The sequence below is a fragment of the Eschrichtius robustus genome, chromosome 7, assembly GCF_028021215.1.
Source record: "Eschrichtius robustus isolate mEscRob2 chromosome 7, mEscRob2.pri, whole genome shotgun sequence".
Lineage (NCBI taxonomy): Eukaryota > Metazoa > Chordata > Mammalia > Artiodactyla > Eschrichtiidae > Eschrichtius > Eschrichtius robustus.
The window spans coordinates 91,029,288-91,050,057 of record NC_090830.1 but is presented as its reverse complement, the minus strand read 5'-3'; the positions used below and the strand labels follow the sequence as shown (position 1 = coordinate 91,050,057).

The window sequence follows — 20,770 nt, the reverse complement described above, 5'->3', positions numbered from 1 at the left end:
TCATCCCAGGGGGTTAAGTGGGGGAGTTTCAGGCAGGGACACTCCAGCAAGATATACGAAAAGATATTCAGACTTTCATGCTGTTCTGAGTGCTGCTAAATCAGAGTGTTTCAGGTAGAATCGAAGTCCAGACAGCTTGGTTCCTGGCCCTCACCAGCCACATTCCATGGGCAAATCACTCAATATTTCCAATTTGATTTATCATCTATAAAATGAAGGTAATAGTACCTCCTCTGTCTAGTCCAAAGAGATATTATAGCGGTAAGATGAGACAGTGAAATGAAACTTCATAAAAGGGTCACCCAGAGACCATGTGGGTGTAAGTCATGGGTAAGATCAGTTGAAAAATTTGACCTAGATGGTGTCTTCTGAACTAACAGTTATAGAAAATGCTATATGATTTCAGTTATAAATCATATTTCCTCTTCAAATAAATACCCTATCCACAATAGCTGCAGCCCAGTGTTGTTTACACCCTTGCTCGGATATTCCACGTCTACCCTCAAATCTTCTCTCTGTTGTTAAGTTCAACAAATAGCCGTTGTCCACCCACCATCTCCCAGGCCCTGCAGTACAAAGACGAGCCCCACATCTGCTCTTGTGGAGTCCAGTGGAAGAGCGTATAATTATGTGTCGACATGGCCAATGTTGAGACAGAGCTATGTTTGGGACATGGTGACACAGGTCAGAGTCAGCACAAAGAAGAGGAGACCATGGTGTTCAGTGAAGGCTCCCTGGTTGAGACGCTGCTTTAGCTGAATCTCGAATGAGAGGTTTTAAATAGAAGCCTGATGTGGTCCCATTAGCATTTTTGCTAACTCGCTCTGGTAGCAATTTGAAGGATGGATTTAATGAAGACAAGACTAAAAGTAGGGAGCTCCCTTAGGACACTATCATGACAGCACAAGTGAGGGCTCACAGGGTGGAATGGGTGAAGTAGAGGAGTCAAATTCAAGAACAACATGGAAAATAAAATTGGGATAAACTGGCGACTGTATGAGAGGGTAAGAATTACTCTAAAATTTCTAGTTTGCCTAATGGAACGAATTAAATTAGATAAACTAAGAAAAATTGATAGACATCACAAAAACAAGAGAAAGAGCAAGTTTAAGTGATATGAGGACATGTTGAATTTGAAGCGTCAGTGGTACAGCTGGACATCCCTAGAAGTAAGCTCGAGTGAGAGTTCCAAGTTCTATATAGATCTGTGAGCCATCACCAATCAAATGATAAATAAACCCTGAGAGATGATAAGATGCCTCATGGAGAGTACGTGCAGAGAGGAGCTTGATGAGTCAAGGTCAGAAACCGGAGAACACTAGCAAAGTTTAGGATAGGAGAAGAAGGGTTAGAAAAGTTTAAGGAAAATCAGAAAGAGAAATGTCATGGAGACCCAGGGCTGTTTAACCACAGTGAATGCATCAGAGAAGTCCTGTAGGATGAAGCCTGAAAATGTCTTGGATTTGTCTATAGAAATTGGTCTTTGGTAACTTCTACAAGTTATTTCAGAGGAATGAGTAGATGGCAGCGAGTCAACTAGAAATTTGGAGATAAGGAAACAGAGACGATGAATACTGCCAACTCATTCAAGAAACCTGACTCTGAAGAAGAGAAAAAAAGAGGTGGGAGTAGGGCCATGCAATATAAGAGGAAGGATACAACCCAAGTGTATTGCTAGGCTGTGGGGAGCTTGGCAGTAGATGGGAGAAGGTTGAAAAGCAAAGGGAAGAGGAAGGTGGCACAGGTTCCATGGGAGAAGAGAAGAGAGGATGGAATCAGCAGCCCATGTAGAGGCTGACCTGAGCCATGAGGAAGGGCTCATGTTTGGAAGCTGGATGGAAGGACTTGAGGATGGGTGCAGATGTGGATGAGTGTGTGAGTGGAACACTAGAGAGGGAGGTGCTTCACACTTGATGGCTTCCAGTTCCAGGGTAGAGTAAAGGGGAAGATGGCTCTGCTTCCTCTGAGCGCTGAGCAGGGGCGAAGGCTTGGAAGAGTGGATTAGGAGGATGGGAGAGGGACCTGACCAGGGACCTAACCTGATGAGTTATATAAAAGTGTTGAAAGTCCAAATATTTGTTATCCCTTGGTCCGTTCTCTCAACATTACATCCAGTTAACTAATTTGCACATAGCACTTTACAGCTGACAAAGGAGTTTCCATATGCATTATCACATTTAATATTTAGCCACCTGACAAACCTGTATTATTATTATCCCCATTTTACAGAAGAGGAAGCTGAGGACAAGTGAGATAAGTGACTCCAAGAATACGGGAGTTGGCAGTGCTGGAAGATGACTTCTTGGATTCTGCCATCACGTTGAGTCTCTCCCATGTGGTTTCCACCCTGTGTGTTGCCACAGTGCTAAGCAAACATTACTTTGCAATTGCTTTTGAGACCTTTCATGCCCTGGAAAGTTGTCACACTCAGGATGTGGAGACAAGAGGAGGGTGGTTCAAGGGCAGAGGCCCATCTGCCTGGGCAGCGGTGAATATGGCACATCGATGGGGGACAGATTCAGAGCAAAGCTCTGCATTGCTTATTGGAGCAAAATAGTCTTTGCTTAGCAACTGCCTGTGTGTTAAAGAGTCTGAGAACCTTTGAAGTAGGACCAAGGGCCTCAGAAGGCCCTCGGGAGATTTGAGAGGGAAAGCAGATCTGGTTTAAAGAGCCTCTGCCTTGCTGTCCCAGTGCCTCCTTAGGGAAGGGTTTGGCTACAGGACACAGATCAGATCTTGGAATGGGGAACAAGGCACAGCCTACCTGGAGGGTCACCTTTAAGTGAGCTGACCTCAGCTTGATGGTGCCCAGCTTTGCCAGGGGCACCCCTGGGGCTGGCCAGCTGCTGGTGACCCTCCTGCCCAAGCTCTCCCACAGGAAGCGCCTGCTGTCACTGATGACAGTCGTTACATTGTTTGTTTAAAGCATCATTAGTCCTGTAATTACAGTTGTATGGCCTAGCCAGAAAGGAGAAAGACCAATATCTAAACACAGCCTCTCAGATCCTGCTTGGAAACTTAGCACCAACATTACAGTTGCAGGTCCTGGACTCTCCAGCCAAGCACGGCACATGTCGGGTCTGGAACTAAACTCAGTAGTAAGAAATGCCACTGTATCTACCATGTGCTGACACATATGCATGTCATTTTAATCCTTTGTCTCACAATTTTCACTGCTAGTCACTTATACTAAGGAAATCATAAGATATATGCACAAATATTCACTGGACAATATTTTCCACTATCCTATTTATAGCAGCATAAGATGAAACAATGTAAATATCAACACATGGAGGGATGGTTCATCCTTACTGTAGAGCATTATGCAGTCACCACAAATTATGCTCACAAAGGGCCACCACTAGCCCATACAGCACCTTTGTGTCCCCTTTGGGCAGATGCCATCCTGGACCTGCTTGGATAACTTGAATAGTGGGAAGAAAGCTGGATTTCAGCTTCTTTTTGCCACGCTGGCCAGATGCCCTTGTACATAACCTACACAACCGTTCACGGCAGTCCTGGTGTCAAAAAAGTTTTGATGATATAGAACCAGGTTTTTGATGTACTGAGATTGTTTTTAAAGGAGGTTAGAAAATAATATGCTAACAATAACAACAATTAAATGTGTATAGATTTTGCATGGAAAAGAAAAACTGAAAAAAAATATAGGGCTTTGGTCGTTAGTGCTGTTTGCCAAGTATTTCCAGTTCTCTCCTCCTGCAGCTACATGGCATGATTCACCCTTCCTGCCACCTTTGAGCCATAGGTGAGGCCAGGGAGAGGTGTGCCGAAACTTTAAGGGCTCATGCTCTGTTTGCTAAGCTCTTTTTTAATTGCCATGGCAGTGCTCAAAGTTCTAGACAACAGCTACTCCATGAGCTGGTATCACTGGGCGAGGTTAAGGCACAGAAGACTCCCAACCAACTCACAATGCACGTGTAGCGCACGTGAGAAATAAACCTTTGCTATTTTAGGGCAATTAGTTTTGGGGGTGTTTGTTACTGTAACATAACTTTTCCTGAATAATACACACACCAAAAATGTCAGGAAGGGTTATAGTGGAATTGCATTAAAATACATAAAATTCATTTGGATTCATATTTGTGATCTGTGAAAAAAGATCAACAGAGCTAAGTGAAAGCAAGTGTGAGATCAATTAAATATTATGAGCAAAAAGCTCAAACAATTTGAGCAACAAGATAAATAACAGGCTTAATGGATTATAGCCCAAATTATAAAACAAATACACTGGTCACCACTCCTCCACTGGTGCAGGCTGAGAGGATGAGGGATTGGATTAACAGCGTCATGTAGTTGGCTGGCAGTGAGCAACCGAGGAAACCATGTCTGTGTGAGCCCTTTGTCGTGATTGTGTAACTGGTAATTATCAGGAATGCTCTTCTCTTTCCCAGCACGCCTCCTCAGGGCCCCACGGCAGAGCATAAAGCCTGCAGAGGCCGTGCTCCACATTACAGCGGCTGGGTTCCCCGCCTGAACCCCCCCTAGAATAAGCTCCTCAAGGACAATGTCCATCCCTGTTCCCAAGGGTCTGGCAAATGGAGACAACAATAGATGAAAAGTTTGAGAGACTGAAATGAAGCTCATAGATTTTGGCACTCCTCTGAGCTAAATTCTCTGCAGCTGGTCACTTCCTGCCCAGAGTAAAACACTGCTGATCGTCAGATATAGGGCCAGGTATAAGACTTCTGGGTCTGCAAAGAACAAAGGTCAGGAGCTGGGCAGTTCTGGCCCTCACTTCCACTGCCATGTTTAAACCCGTCTGAAATTCAATGTTTTCCTGGTTGTGAAACATTCAATAAACAGATCACATATGCAATTTTTCTATTATGTCTTCTCTACATTAAGGGTGATATATCTGCCTTCAAATATCAGTTCTTACTGGACACCTGGCTTTAGTTAAAGGATAGACGCAGTTAATGAGAAAACAATGAAATGTTTTCCCTGTTTGTTGGTAAATCTTGTATAATACCTACATGTGCACCCGTAAAATGTTAGCAGTTGGTTATGAAGAAGGTAAACAGGAACGAAGGGACAGAACGGCCTGGGTCTGCATCAAGCCATAGTCAAGGTGTCTTTGGAAGATATCTATTTGGACGACTCAGGCCAGGAAATGCTCTTTTCTCCAAGTGCCCAGATAATTGCACTTTTCTCTACTGTGGAGACATAGCCCCTGGATTCTTAATAAATGTCAAGCAATACCAGAGTAATAATCATATTTCCAGCAATAATGACAAACAACTGGTGCTTGGACTGGGTGAAGAGGGACCAGATCACCACAGTGCAATTCATCTCTTGTTAAATTCACTCATATATTAATTTCTAAGATGAACAGTGGTTTCTAATTTGTTTTTTTTTTTTTTGAACTGTGCTGTTTTTATTAAATTCAATTGTCATGAGACTGACTACTTTTAAAAAAAGACACTCCCGTGTAGCAAAGGACAAAAGCTTCGGAACTGCAGGTACCAGGCCTTCTCAAATAAGCCAGCTTCCCTACTCTTCTTCTCCTTCTCGGGCATCAGAGCCTCTGTGAGACTCAGAGAGATGGGAAGCACCACCATGCTGACCTTTCCTGAACTCAGCCACATCTCCCCAGGTTTCCGTGATCGTCGTCCTCAGAGGTGAGGCTCATGGAGACACAGACCTCCTCGGGCAGGAGCAGAAGGGTAGGAATTACGAGAAGGGGTCTGGATGAGAGACGAATGTGAGGATCTACCCTGGAGGACTGCGACGCATGGAAACATTTTCCCCTGAACACATTTTGAGACTTGAGGTTGCTGTTACCGACTGACTCGTGTTCCCCCCAAATTCATATGCTGAAGCCCCAACTCCTAGCACCTCAGAGTATGACTGTATTTTAGAGATAGGGCCTTTAAAAAGGTAATTAAACTAAACAAGGCTGTTAGAGTGTGCACTAATCGAATCGAGTCAGTGTTCTCACAGGAAGAGGAAAAGATCCTAGGGATGCTCTCGTAGAGAAGACGGCCATTTACAAGCCACGGAGAAACCAAACCTGCAGACACCTTGATCTCAGATTTCCAGCCTCCAGAACTGTGAGAAAATAAATATCTGTTGGTGAAGCCCCTAGCCTGTGGTATTTTGCTAAGGTAACGCTGGCAAACTAATTCAGCCTCCTTGACTCCAAATAATGTCTAGCACTGAGAAAGCCTGGACACTGAAACTGGCATTTCAAGTAGAGATAACAAATGGGGGCTGGAGCTTACGGGGAGGGTTCCTTCTTTAGGCTGTAAGGAGAGAGACAAGGCCACTTTGGCCGGGAGCAGCACGTCGCTGCCCACGACTAGAGCAGAACCCTTGGCCTGAGCTCTCAAGACATCACTGGGTGCTATCGGGGCCCACACTGGGATCTTCCGGAGGGCAACCGCGACCACATCCCCGTGCTCCGGGATGCTGCACACACCTGCTCACCTCGGCTCTCTTGGGAGTCACACCGGGACTTGTCAGTAGGTGCCCACTGTTGGGCTGAATGTGACTCACGGGTAACATAATCAACACCAGCCCTTCCCTCTCCCTTAGGCTTGTCCCGCATAGATATGGCCACTGTGAATTAAAAATAGTTAACTGTAGCCACAGGGGCCATGGCCAGGCAGGAAAGGGCTTTCAGAAGGGACAGTGTTTTTAAAGTACAGGAGAAGCAGTTGATCTGATGGGAGGGGGAGGCTCTTCCAAGCAGATGGGACCACATCTGCCCAAGGGTAGAGATGGGAGAAGACAGGGGGGTACATTACGATAAAATATGGAAGTGGGCCCATTTGGAGCAAACACTGTGCAAGATTGTCACCGGAGAGAAACTTAGAAAAACAGTGAGAGTCAGGCTCCCTGCACTGTGGTCGTGGGTCTGAGTCCTCTTCTGGACAGTGTAGGAAGAAATGATGGTTTCTAATCAGGGACATGACATGATCGGACCTGATCTTTAAAAACTCACAATGGGGGTGGCTTTAAGGTGTGATGAGGCAGAGTAAGCTGCTGGGAGGGACCACCTGCTTTGTTCTCCCTACGTCCCTGCTCTCAAGCACTTCTGCTCCTTGGCAGAAGCATAATTGATGGGTGAGGAATAAATATACGAACTATCTTACCTACCACTCCACAACGGCAGCCAAAAAGCTCAGGCGTGGTGTAGATGTTTGACTGTCTTTATGGACTGCATATTTATGATCTTAATTCCCCAGGAATTGACTTTCTTCTTTTAATTTTATTTTTCTTGATCTCATTTCTTTATTTTATTGCATGCATCTCATCTGGATATCATAAATCCTCTGGGGATTGAGTCAGACTATAAATAAATACATGGGATTAACATAAACTGGATATAATACTCCAGTAATATCAAGGCAGCAGCTGACCCACAAGGCAGATGGTCACAGCTGTCCCTTTGCACCTGGAGGGGCCCCTCCCTCACCACCAATCTTCCTTCACATCCTTCCTCCTCCTTTTCCTCCTCCTCCTCCTCCTCCTCCAAGTCTCAGCTCAAGCTCAGCCTGTTAACATTTTAATTATTTCACCTACCTAGAAGGTGAGGGCTGCAGGTCAGGGACTTGTGCCTTTTTCTGTCAGTATCCCCTGGCCTTAAGCCAAGGGCTTGGGATATGGTAGGAAGTCAATGAGTGTGCACGGAATGTCAAAGGAGGGAATGCCCAGAGCGGAACTGGGTGTTTAGTAGATGAGAAAGGGGTGGGGGTCGAGATATGTATGCAGATGGAGTCACAGACATAGATGTATTTTCTGATGCCCTAGGCAGTGGTCCCCAACCTTTTTGGCACCAGGGACCGGTTTTGTGGAAGACAGTTCTTCCACGGACCAGGGTGGGGTGGGGGATGGTTCAGGCCGTAATGCAAGTGATGGGGAGCCACAGATGAAGCTTCGCTCGCTTGCCCACCACTCACCTCCTGCTGTGCAGCCCGCAGGCCTGGGGATTGGGGACCCCTACCCTAGAGAACTGGAATGGCGCTTGACAACGGGCCCCTGCTGCTCTCCTCCTGGACCACTCCCGCGTTTGATCTCTGCGCTCCACTTATAAGGATCTCCCTCTGTTCTCAAATATACAAACTCCCTCCCACCGTTGACCCCTGGCCCTAGCTGAGTCCTTTTTGGGAGTTTTCACTCCCCAGGTGTCCAATGGCTACTCTTCCCTCTCAGCTTTATTATCACTTCCAACCTACGGCAATCACAAGTCAGTCTCCAGCATATCATCTATTGCCTTCAGATTATGTCACAGTAGCTAATATTTTCTCATCTATTCCCTTTTGCTTACAGTCTATTTCCCCAAACTGAGAGCAGATGCCTCATCTGTCCCCCAACCCATACAGCAGATCCCAGACACAGAAGTCCATGAGTCAGGAACCATTTACAAGAAACTGAGTTATCTGTAGTGAGGTGGATGGACCTAGAGACTGTCATACAGAGTGAAGTAAGTCAGAAAGAGAAAAACAAATACCATATGCTAACACATATATATGGAATCTAAAAAAAAAAAAAAAAAAAAATGGTCAGAAGAACCTAGGGGCAAGACGGGAACAAAGATGCAGACCTACTAGAGAATGGACTTGAGGATACGGGGAGGGGGAAGGGTAAGCTGGGACAAAGTGAGAGAGTGGCATGGACATACATACACTACCAAATGTAAAATAGATAGCTAGTGGGAAGTAGCCGCATAGCACGGGGAGATCAGCTCGGTGCTTTGTGACCACCTAGAGGGGTGGGATAGGGAGGGTGGGAGGGAGGGAGATGCAAGAGGGAAGAGATATGGGGACATATGTATATGTATAACTGATTCACTTTGTTATAAAGCAGAAACTAACACACCATTGTAAAGCAATTAAACTCCAATAAAGATGTTAAAAAAAAAAAAAAAAGAATTGATCAGACACTCAAGGCTCAGCTACTCCTTCTATCACTCCTAATTGTACTAGTAGATACACTAGCACCCAAGGACCCCTGAGTGGCCTCCCAGGCCCCCAGGCCTGGACTGCCACACTCTCTTTGGCTGTCTTCACTCTTTCCTCCAGGTTCAGGCCCTCCTCCCTTCTATGCCAGGCCTAGAGCCAAGTTTGCACCAACCCCCATTGACAACAGCGGAGAGAAGAAAATTTCTGAACTTCCTGTTCTGAGACTTTGAAAGACTTTTTTAATTAACCAAAATGGTTTCTCATAATAGATGGGTCCCAGGGCGAGAACACGACTGTAACTTACACGGCAGGCGCCTCGTGGCCGATCTGGGAGTGGGGACCTAGTGGTTGTGAATGGCAGCAGTGCCTTGGGAGGGCCCCAGACTGATTCTCCACTCCAGGACCATCTGCCGTTTTATCATTTATATAGTTTGGGACACTTCTGTCTTGTGAACTCTAAAGAGTTTTTGCATCGATGGATACGTTTAAGTTTTAAATATTCAAATTTAGAGAAATAAACAATCAAAAAATGTGTTTTCTTTAGCCATAAGTCACAATTTTTAAAAACTGAAAGGCCTTCCTGGAATGATGATACCGTACCCAACCACAACATTAGTTTTTGGAATGTGGGTATACCTCACATTAGGAAATCTAATCTATAAAAACGTGAACTTCAAAATAGATACCCGGATATAATAGGCCTTCAAAGTAAAGGACTGTATTCAGTTTTCAAAAGGATTCAACCCAGGATTTCTTTAAGTTGCCAAGTTCCTAAATTAATTTCAAATCAGTTTTAATTTACAAAATATTGACCTATATACATTTTTTTTTTCAGAAACCCAGCTACTGTAATTCTTCTTAGATACAATATAATCTAGCTAGGGAGATAAATAACCAGACTACAAGGATTCTTTAAATATAAGGTCATGTGTTACTCATCTTTATATTCTTAGGACTGCTATGTCTTCAATAAATTCATATATTGTTGAATTGCATATGATGAAGTATTTATGTACCTTAAAACACTGTGGGTTGAGCTGAAGACTTGGACCTGGAGTTACTTTGAAATATTCCTCAGTGACAGCCATCATATATGGTATATAAACACAGCCTGATTTTGTAATAAAATAAAATACTATAGAAGAGAAAGGAAAGAAAATCAGTAAATAACTAGCAGAAGGAGGTGAGACGATCTAGTTAAACTTTTCTAACCTTTGCAGACTAGATGCTTCTGTCTTTGGAGAAGAAAATGAACATTCAGCCCTAACAACTTTTCAAAAGATGATTTAGATTCGATGTGCCTTTCAATGGGCAGTGGTCGTGACTTTATGTTGAGAATATTCCACTGACTTGTGGAACTTCCATAACCCCAGTGCCTGCTCTCTTGGAGAGGTTTCAAGCTATCATCTTGCTGCCAAAAGCAAAACAACTTTAACCCCACTTCTTGTGAGGCTGAATGACCAAAAGTGCACTCAGAGAGGTGGCTTTGGGCTGCTCCAAGGTGGCAGAGCGGCACCTGTGCTTTTGTGGAGCACTGTGATGGAGCCATCCCTTAGTGCCAGTTACGGTGACCAGCAGGAGGCAGGAGCATGAGCCAGCCATGGGATGAACTGAGTTACTCTCAGTATTAAATATTCGTTTATTGTGTGGACTTTGCAACCTTAATAAGTCATGATGTAGTAGACCACATTAAGTTTTAAGAGTAAACAGTTGACATATATAAAATGGAATATTACTTAGCCATAAAAAAGAACGAAGTAATGCCATTTGCAGCAACACAGATGGACCTAGAGATTGTCATACTGAGTGAAGGAAGTCAGACAGAGAAAGACAAATATCATATGATATCGCTTATATGTGGAATCTAAAAAAAAAAATGGTACAAATGAACCTATTTACCAAACAGAAATAGAGTCACAGATGTAGAAAACAAACTTATGGTTACCAAGGGGGAAAGGGGGGAAGGGATAAACTGTGAGATTGGGATTGACATATACGCACTACTATACATAAAATAAATGATCAACAAGGACCTACTGTATAGAACCGGGAACTCTACTCAATACTCTATAATGATCTATCTGAGAATAGAATCTAAAAAAGAGTGGATATATGTATATGTATAACTGAATCACTTTGCTGTACACCTGAAACTAACACAAAATTGTAAATCAACTACACTCCAATAAAAATTTTTTTAAAAAAGAGCAAACAGTTGAGAAGAAAATTCTGGTAGAGAAATTCTATGTACTAGTTGAGGTAGGTACTTGCTGCACATTAGGAGAGGGTCACTGTTATGCAATTTTAGCAGAAGGATCCCCTGGTCAGGTCAGGGTCTCTGCTAGCCTAGCCACTGTCCTTTGCATGAATTGGAAAAAGGAGTCCCCTCTGGACAGATGGTGCCCTTCTCTCAGATCAATGCAGACCACACCAGAGCTCACAGCTTGCCAGCAGAGCTTGGACAAAAGTCAGGGTCCACCTTAAACTGCTCTTCTCTATGCAGAGCCCTGGTCCCGTGCGGGTGAGTTTTTCGGAGCAGTGCCACTGCTCACCACAGTCCAGATGGCCTCAATCCACCACCAGTCATCATGCAATGATGTCTGCCCCCACCCACCCCAGGACACAAGCCTCTCCTCTGCTGGGACTACAGGGATGTCTGCACCCACAGTGATGAGTAGCTAGTGGTTCTGCAGGCTCTACTCACGGCCAAGCCCTGACATTGATCCTCTCAAGAGGACAAGAGACAGTCTCTCTTAGGCCACTGTATTTCTCTCTGCATTTATCTGAAATCTTGTCCCCACATAACTTAGGGGCCTGGATCTGGCACCAGCTAAATCCATCCCTGAAAAAAATCATCCAAGAAGTGATTGAAGAGGTTCAATATCATGAGCAGAACTTTTTCCTCCTCACTGAACAGGTGACATCAGCTAGATGCTCAAATGGCCCAGTGGCTTCAAGGGAGAAGATGGCCAGAGGTGGCATCAAAAGCATTGAGATCTTGCAGTAAACTGTAAGCTTTAGTAAAGGATGGGCATTCCAGGGTTCCATTAGGATTGTTTGAAGAAGGAAAGCTTTGGGGCTTTGGGCATGGTGGCTTCTGTCTTGGGAGACTCTTTTCCAGAAAATGCCTAGAGACTGTGATGTTTCAGGAAGGGTTCTAACCCGATGAAGTTACTGTATCTAGAGCTACAACACGCCCATTCCAGTTATAATAATTCATCAGAAACCAGGGGGCTGCCCTAAGAAAGCAGAAAAATGTGAACCTGCAACCAAGGACGGCTGGACCACAAGTCTGATCTGGGCAGCTTCCATCTTCCCTGTGTATGTAGGGACACCTGCTCTGAGCAAGTCACTGATGATATTCCCTGAGCCTAACCTGATGGAAAGAATACATTGAAAGATTTGACCTAAAATGCCTTTAAAGGGCAAGCTCAGCTAGAGAATTTAAGTTACAGAGAGTTTTCAGAAAAAAAAATTGGTTGTGATATTGTTAAACACAAAGGACACAAACACACATGCTAAATAAAATGATCAAATAAGCACAAAAGCACAAAGCACAATAGCAAATATATCAACTAAAAGCTCTGTCATACAGCACTATAACCTCGCAATGATTCAAACATTGAACAACAAATGGCAACTTTAATATATACCATTAATAGCAAAATGTCTGCTTTACTGAAGAAAAAAAACCCAAAAACTATCTTGCTCTAAGCAGTTTTGAAATGAATATTCGATTCAAAACTTCGCCTGTGCATATAATCGCATGCTAATTTACATTTTAATTACTTCCTAAGAAATCAAAAGCATTTGTTGACAGTAGAACATAATGTCAACTTCACAGTGCGCTGTTGGTGGATGCTTAATGAACTTAATTAGATAATTAGTGATGTTAATTATCCTTCTATTATGAAGATAAAGCTGTCTCACAAATGATGCACTTGGTAAAGAAACATCATTAAAGGTATCAGTGTTTGCTTTGTTCATTTACTTCTATTTTTCAAGCTCCTGTAACAAGGACTTGTGATAGCCTAGTAATGTTTAAGACTCTTAAAATGGGAAAGGAAAAGCCACCGTTTCCATCAGCCCGATATTGTCCTTCCCCCTCATTCTGGACACTAACATTGTGCTGGTGACGGGGCTGCTGTTTCACATCCCCTGCTGTAGGGACCTGCGGTCCATAGTCAGCTGTGGCATGGAGTTTCTGGTTCAAACCATGTCCTTCCTTTGGGCTCTAATATCAATTGTTTTAAGAATGGGATGTGTGGGTGTGTGTGTAAAGAAGAGAGATAATGAGAGGGAGTGTCCTGGTTGACTGCCCAGAACACTGGCAGAAAACCTAAAGGGCTAATTCACACACGCGCACACACACACACACACACAAGCGTTGCCCTGGCCTCGGCTGCATTTCTATGACCCTACAGTGTTGTGTTCTCACCTCCACCACCAGGATGCTTTGCTGCCCTGGGAAGCTCCATTCTGCATATGGTGTTGGAACACAGCTGCCTGCATGACCAAGCGCTACGATACATAATATACAGACTTTACTTTCAATTGAAGTGAAGAAGGAAACTTCAGAGGTTTAAGAAATAAGATACTGGACTTCACCGTTTTTCTCTTTCTTGCATTCGAATACCACCACAACCAGAGCGTAATGGAAGTCCCTTCTGGAAGTAATTCTAGTCTAGACACACCATGAAGAGCTCTAAGGCCAGGCTGGGGAGAGTGGCATTATTTTTAGGGTGAGTAATCTCGGGAAAAGCATCAAGAGAAAGTGTCATTGGCAGCCTCGCCCACCACAATTAAGAAAACCAAAATTCCATTTATTAGAAGATCTCAGTAACAATGCTCACGTCAGTAGAGGGATTTATACTTTACAAAGTCTTTTTTAAAAATTATACTTTCATTTGTTTCTGAGTGGTTTTATTCCTCTAACAGAGAGTCCCATTTAATTACTGGCTCACAAGACGTTTCCCCCCACAGAGCACTACTGGGTTTTCCAACAACACAGCATTGCGATTTCTCATAAAGTCCGTGTTTGCAGGTTTTCTGAATCACTCTTCTCTTCTCCATAGTTTCCAATGGTTTGTCCCTCCAGCCCCGCTCCTCCCTTGATTTGCTGACACAGGCTGTCTTTCTGCCCTCCTGCCCTACAGTGAGGATGTATTATCAAGACCTCACCAATCTCTGGGTCTTCTCACCCCTTCAACTTTAGAAGTTCTCATGCATCTTCATTTTCCCCCAAATTTAGGCTACCTGCTTCCAAACATCTCTCTTAAAGGCACATTCATCTCCTGGGAAAGTCTTTTTTTTTTCTTTCCCAACATCATGTTGAATTTACAACAAGTTTAAGTAAAAACAGTCCCTGTGATGACCTTCTAAATTTCAGATTTTTAAAATTTCCTACACCTTCTTAAAGATTTTTGATTATAATTCTTTTACACTAGAACATCTCTGGGAATTCTAACTTCCGTTTTCATAGTTGCTTTTTGTCTTCCTTGGCTGGTCCCCTCAACTCCACCGCTTACTTCCCCTTCATTTCAAAGCCCATTCTTTTCTATTTTCAAAACACTCTTCTTAGCCCTGGGGTGCTCCTGACTCATGAGCCTTTTGCCCAGGTGAGTGAAATCTGAGGCTTTTCCACCTCAAGGGCTGTTCACCCCTGGACACAGAGGTGCCAAAACACTGAATTGGAAAGCACTGTGTCCCATCAGACCTCAACCTCCTTCCTGAAACAGGGGAGTGGGATCCTCGGGGACTCACTGCACCTTCAGCCTCAGCAAGACCGAAATCTCTCAGCAGCAGGAGACCAATGCAAACACGCCAGAAAGCAAGACCAAGAGCAGCCTGATCACTCCCACAGCGACTGCTCAAGCCTTCCAATTCTGCATGCTTGCTTCCCCTGCAATTTTTATTTGGGTTCCATGACTTCTTTAAAGAGAAAATAAGTACACAGGAACATTTACACATGAAATGATATGATGTCTGGGGTGCTGCTTCATAATTATTCTGTGCAGAGGGAGAAAGCGGGTAGGGATAGAGAAGAGACAAGATTGGCCAAGAATTGAAATTTGTGGAAGCGATGGATAGATACACGGGGATTCATTTTTTATTCTCCCTACTTCTACATCTGTTTGAAAATTTCCACCGTGATTTTTAAAAGGGATAATGGGTAAAGTTCTCAGAGTGGATGGTCAAAAATGTCATTTTCCTTGCCAGGGACCTGAGCCAAGGCTGCTTTTAGGATAGCTGTCACCCCATGGCTGGTCTCAGCCAGCATCTCATCCTCCACCAGGGGCAGTGCTGCGCCGTGGCTGAGGGTGAGTGATAGTGGGCCTGGGCACACATTCGAGGAAGTACCCAGGGGCAGGTCCACGGTCATCCTGCCCACGCAAGTGCCCAGTCTCTGAGATCATCAAGGCCCCCAGGCATGCGCACTGCTGGTTTTGCAGGAGGCTCCTGTGCGTCTGGGTGGGTGGGGGCCTCGCCCACAGGGCAGCCCTTAGAGGACCTCATGGGGCCTTGGAGTAGATGTTTAGTGCTTTCGTGTTCTTGCCAGGGCAGACATAAAATTCTTGCAGAAACCTGTCTTTGGTATTTTAGCAACTGCAGTGTGCGACCCTCTGCCTTTGGGTGCCTTCTCATCCCCTTCTGTTAACTCTCACCTGGCCCTGGCTTCCCTACGTGGGCCATGTCAACATTCTAATACATGGCTTTGAAGACAGCAACTGAAAGCTTGCTCAGTTATCTCCAAAGGCCATGGAGACGTGGCAGACACAGAACCCGGCCCTGCCCCACCGGCCCTTGCTCCTCTATAAACCCTCTAAGTTTGCTCAGGTGAGGCACACATGGCCCCTGCATGAACAGCCGTCCACACAGAAGGAAGGTGGGGTGAAATCTAGCTCATACTTTGCAGAACAAGACCTGGGTCAGGTGGCTGTGTGCCCCCCGCCCCAGAGGGGGTCCCACCTCCTTACAGGGTAGAGGCGGCCCTGTACTCTCAGCGTCCACCCTCTGGTCCCCGTTCTCCGCAGAGCCCCACAGAACCATCTGAATCCCACACCTCCCACACCTCCTACACCTGGGCACACTCTCTTCTCGTGGCCTGATTTAAGAGCTCCGGAGCTAGGGCCTCTGTTTTTGGTGGCCCTCTTTTTTTTTTTGCGCACACCAGCCTTGATTAAACAATTTCTCTTGTGTATTGTTTGGTTTCCACTGCTCCAACCACTGCCTTGCCTCCATCATCTCCCACCTGAATGATGCTACAGCCCCCAGCTTGTCCACTCCCCCAAGAGCCCTAAACTCCAATCTAACCTGTACAAACAGAAATGTGCCATTCCCCTGCTTAACCCCTGACCTATGGGCCCCAGTGCCGCCCTGACCTGCCTCCATGCCCATCCTGCCACCTGCAGCCGCTTTGCCCATCCCCCTGCTCACAGGCCTCACAACCCCTTCCCACCGGACCTCTAGCTCCTGTGTCCCATCTGCCCATTTTCTGTTTGCTGATGTTTCAAAAAAACAAAACAAAACAGAGGATGACACACTTTATATTTTGGAATAATTTTGGATCCACAGAAAAATAATAAAGATAGTACACAGAACTCCTGCTCCTGTCAAACCCTCACCTGGTTTCCCATAATGTTAACATCATACATTGCCAAGGTGTGTCTGCTAAAACCAGGAAACAAACACTGGTTGTTGATGTTTTTTCAACTTGTTTTTAAACAAGGAAGTTTGAAGCTGAGCAGATGAGCAAAGCCGCTCCTACTGCTGGGAAGAGGGGTGGCTGGCAAGAGTGTGTGCCCTGGATCCCTCCAAGCGGAAGGGGGCATGATGAAGTGGCTTCCTGGACACCCTGAGTTGTCCTTTGGTAACCTCAAGGGAGCCCGAGGTCCCAACCTCTGTCCCACAGGCTGACACCCACAGCCTTTACCCTGGTAGAGACGATGACTTCACGCTTTGATCCCAGAAGGGACTGTGATGGGGGTCAGGGGGAGAAAAGGAAAAAATAACATCTCTGTATCAGCCTTGCCTCAAAGTTCAGCTCACCTGCCAAGAAGAAAACATTATCTACTGAAAATGAAGATAGGTAAAAGGCATGAGGAATCGTACATCGTGTGTCTCACTCCAAGGAACAATGTATCAGTGCCATAGAGCTGTCAGCCACTGACATGATAAGGAATAACACCAAATGAATAATGTTTCCTCCAAAACCAACTCCTTTAATTACAAGCCCCTTCTTTCCAGAAGAGAGACAGAAGATGCAGAAACACCAATTTCATGCACTTGCGCCTGAATAATGTCTCCATGCTGCTTTTTCCAGATGGCGACCTTCTCACTGGAGGGACTAATGATGTGGGCATATTTAGGGAAAAACCAATAACAGAGTCTTTAACCTTCAACAACAAAAAGCGTGTTATACAAAATGTTCCTTGGGATACATTAGAAAATATCAATTACATTGCTCACCGAGGTGTAATCAGCTGTAATAATCAAAATTAATTTTTAAAAATAATTAAACAGACCCCAGGGCAAATAGTTGATGCTCTTATCCTATGACATCACAGTGTACATATGTACCTGAGAAGTTGTGCTTTCTGTTAGCAACAAAGGCATCTCGCGTGGATGAGTGATGGATGCGGGCTCTGAAGGCTGGTGAGTTTCATCCCACAGAAAGGGGGGGGGGGGCCTCCGTGCAGCTCCCTACACATTCTTTAAGAACCTTCTATGTACCAGGCACTGTGCCCAGCCCAGACTGAGTTATTGGTAGGAGATGCTGCTCAGTAAAGACACAGCTAATTTTTTTTTAATTAAAGCATAGTCCACTTTGTTTCAAAAATAATTTGTCTTTTAAAATTCCACAAGACAGTATAAGCTGTAGAAAAGATACACAAATCAGGCTGGAGGTAAAATGGGGCTCAATGAGGAAGGAAGAAGCCAGGGAGAGATATGTGTGGGTGTGTACACGTGTTTTGCAGAAATTTATCCCACTGGGCATGTGCAGTTACACCAGTTGGGCCACGCTTATCTCTCTGGCTTCCAAGTGCCCAAATGAAAGAGGAAAACATAATGGTGTCAGAAGTTCTGCTGTTTGAGTTGCTGTGGAAAAGCACAGTCCTTCCTGGTGTCAACAGTTGAGGGAGACGTCCCCCAAGGCTGTCCTCCCCCCACTGCAGCCCAACCACACTGGCCTTTGCTGCCCTATAACCCCCAGCACACTCCTGCCTCTGTGCCTTTGTCCGGTGGTCCTCCCTGCCTGATCACTCTTGCCTGGAGAGTCACAAGGCTCCTGTCCTTCCTTATTTCTCTGCTCTCACACCTCCCTGCCAGAGAGGGCTTCTGGCCACCTCCATCTAAGTGGCCCAGAACCTCTCTCATCACCCTCTCCCACTTACCCTGCTCCACTTTTCCTTATTGCAATTAGCACCTCAACATTTACAAATGTATTTATCTTTTTACTGTGTATCTTCACCTCCTAGAATGCAGTCTCTGTGAAAGCAGAAAATATGTCAGTTTTTCTCTCTTCTGTAACCTCAGTACTTACAGCAGGGTACAGAATAAGCACGTAATAAAAATTTGTTGAATGAATGAATAAATAGATGGATGGATGAGACCTCAACTGATGCAGAAGACAACATCTTCAGCAGCTCGCCTTCACCAAAGACAGACAACTTCAAGTATTCCTTCTTCCAGATCTCTCAACGTGAGCCAAGGGCAAACTGTTATAAGCCATTTGTAAACCTACATGGCCCCCAAACATTGCTGTTTACTTTGCTGTTTTCTTTCAGGCTGTTTCTCAACAAATCTCCCCAGGACTCGGAGGCACTGAACTGTGCCAGTGCCAGTGACCTGGCGGGGGGTGGGGGGTGCCACTGGCAAGACACAGCATCAATAGCCACAGGGGTTCCCATAAAATGCATGTCCATGCCCAGCGTCTCAGCTGTCCCTTCCACAGCTGCCCAGCCAGACTGACCTGACCTCCTGGGGACAGTGCTAACTTGGTCAAGGAGTCGATGCTCCAGGGAAGCCCAGGGAAGAGGGGCGGGACCCCTCCTGCCACAAATGGCATTGGTCAGGAGCAAGTGCTTGGGCATAAGCGGGGATGCTCCTGCTTCCCGTGCTAGGTGCAGCTGTACCAAGTGTGAGATGGTCTTGTCTTGCCCTTGGCAGAGAGAGCTATACTGGAATTTTGTAAAGCACTTGCACTTTCCAAGTGCTTCCACATAGTCTAGTGTAAACAGAGTACGTTCCCAGCTGTAAACTCAGGAATTGAGGCTCCGAGAGGTTTTGGAGTTGACTAAGGGTGTGCTCAGAAGTGCAGAGACTATGAATGAAGATCCTGTCTCCACTCCGCCACTTCCTGGCTTCAAAGACCTTGACTTTTTCTTTCAGATTCTATTTCACATCTATAAAATGGGATTAATAATAGCTGTGTGATGTCACTGGCACGAGATCTCAGTTATTCACTCAGTCAGCCAGTAAGTCTGTGGACAAATTTAATGAGTAGTGTCTTCCACAAGCCAATGCACTGAAGACACAGCCTGCCCTCAGCTCTGAACACCAGGGGGCCGGCCAGCTTAGTCAATTTCATTTCCTGTCTTTCATTCTATCTTCAGGCTCTTTCTCCATTTGTCCTGAAGCCTATTACTCCTGAACCTTGGAAAGAAGAAAGCCCCCTTCTCCTGGCAGTCTGGGCACTTACAGGCAGCCCTTCACTCCTCTCTTCTCCCAGTATCCTCTCTTCTCCCCATCAGACACTGACCACAGTGGACAACAGACCTATGGTGACAGCAGGGCCCAGATTCTGAGCACATGGGATTTGGAGGTAACCTCAATCTCCAAAGTTACATGGGCAGAGTTCGAATTGTGTAATGTGTCTGTCAACCGTCTACCCCACTCCCTGGGGAATCCCTTCCCACAGTTTCCCACAGTTATTTGTTCCATTGTGCAAGTCAGGAAATAAAGACTCAGGGGAGTTAAGCGAAGCACAAACCAAGGTCTCTTGGGCCTAAGGCCATGCCTATTGAATGACCACCTTCTGCCTCTGAAGGTAAGTCGGTGACCCCATCATTAGAATATATGACAGACTGTATTTTCCAAGGAGAGCCTCAGCAATATTTCCAGTACTATGGTCTCTTGCAGAACCTTGCCACTTCCCTACCAGGATGTAGAGTCTATTGCCCTCCCCATGAACCTGGGCAGAACTCTGTGCTTTTCTGGACCAAAAAGGACTGCAGCGGAGGTGATGCTGCATGGTTTCCAAAGCTGGGTCACGGAAGGCAATGTGGCCTCCACCTCTCTCTCTTTCTCTCTCTCTCTCTCCATTTTTCTCTCTCTCCTTCTCCCTCCCTATGGAAATTTATCCCTTAAAACCCAGCCACCAGGTTGTAAGGAAGCTCAAGACACACGGAGAAGCCATGTGTAGATGTTCCGGCCAACACCCCCAGCTAAGGTCTCAGACTAGAGCCAGCAGCAACCCCCAGATGTGTGAGTAAGTGAGCTTTCCAATGATCCCAGCCGAGGCCCCAGACATCAGGGAATAGAGACACCGCCAACCCCTGCTGTGCTCCAGATTCCTCACCACGGCATCCACGATCACAAAAACTTCACTGTCAGCGTTACCGAGTTTTAGGATGCTTTGATATGCAGCTTTAGAGACGCGGACTAGAAAACCCTGACAGCTCAACCCCACAGGGTCAAGAGGATCCACCACCATGTCTCCCAACAATGGCACCAACACTTCTGTCCCCCTTTGCTGCGTCCACACACCCAGCTCCTGCTGAGCTGTGGGTTAGGGCTCTCTGAGTACACCTGACTCAAAAAGAGAATGGGAATAAGGATTGGTT

The 20,770-nt window shown here is 45.5% G+C and overlaps 1 protein-coding gene across 1 annotated transcript in view; it reads right to left on the bottom strand.

The window, feature by feature from the left end:
* WDFY4 (WDFY family member 4) overlaps window positions 1–20,770 on the bottom strand; it is a 250,705-nt gene that overhangs the window by 111,091 nt on the left and 118,844 nt on the right. The gene's annotated exons all lie outside the window — the stretch shown is intronic.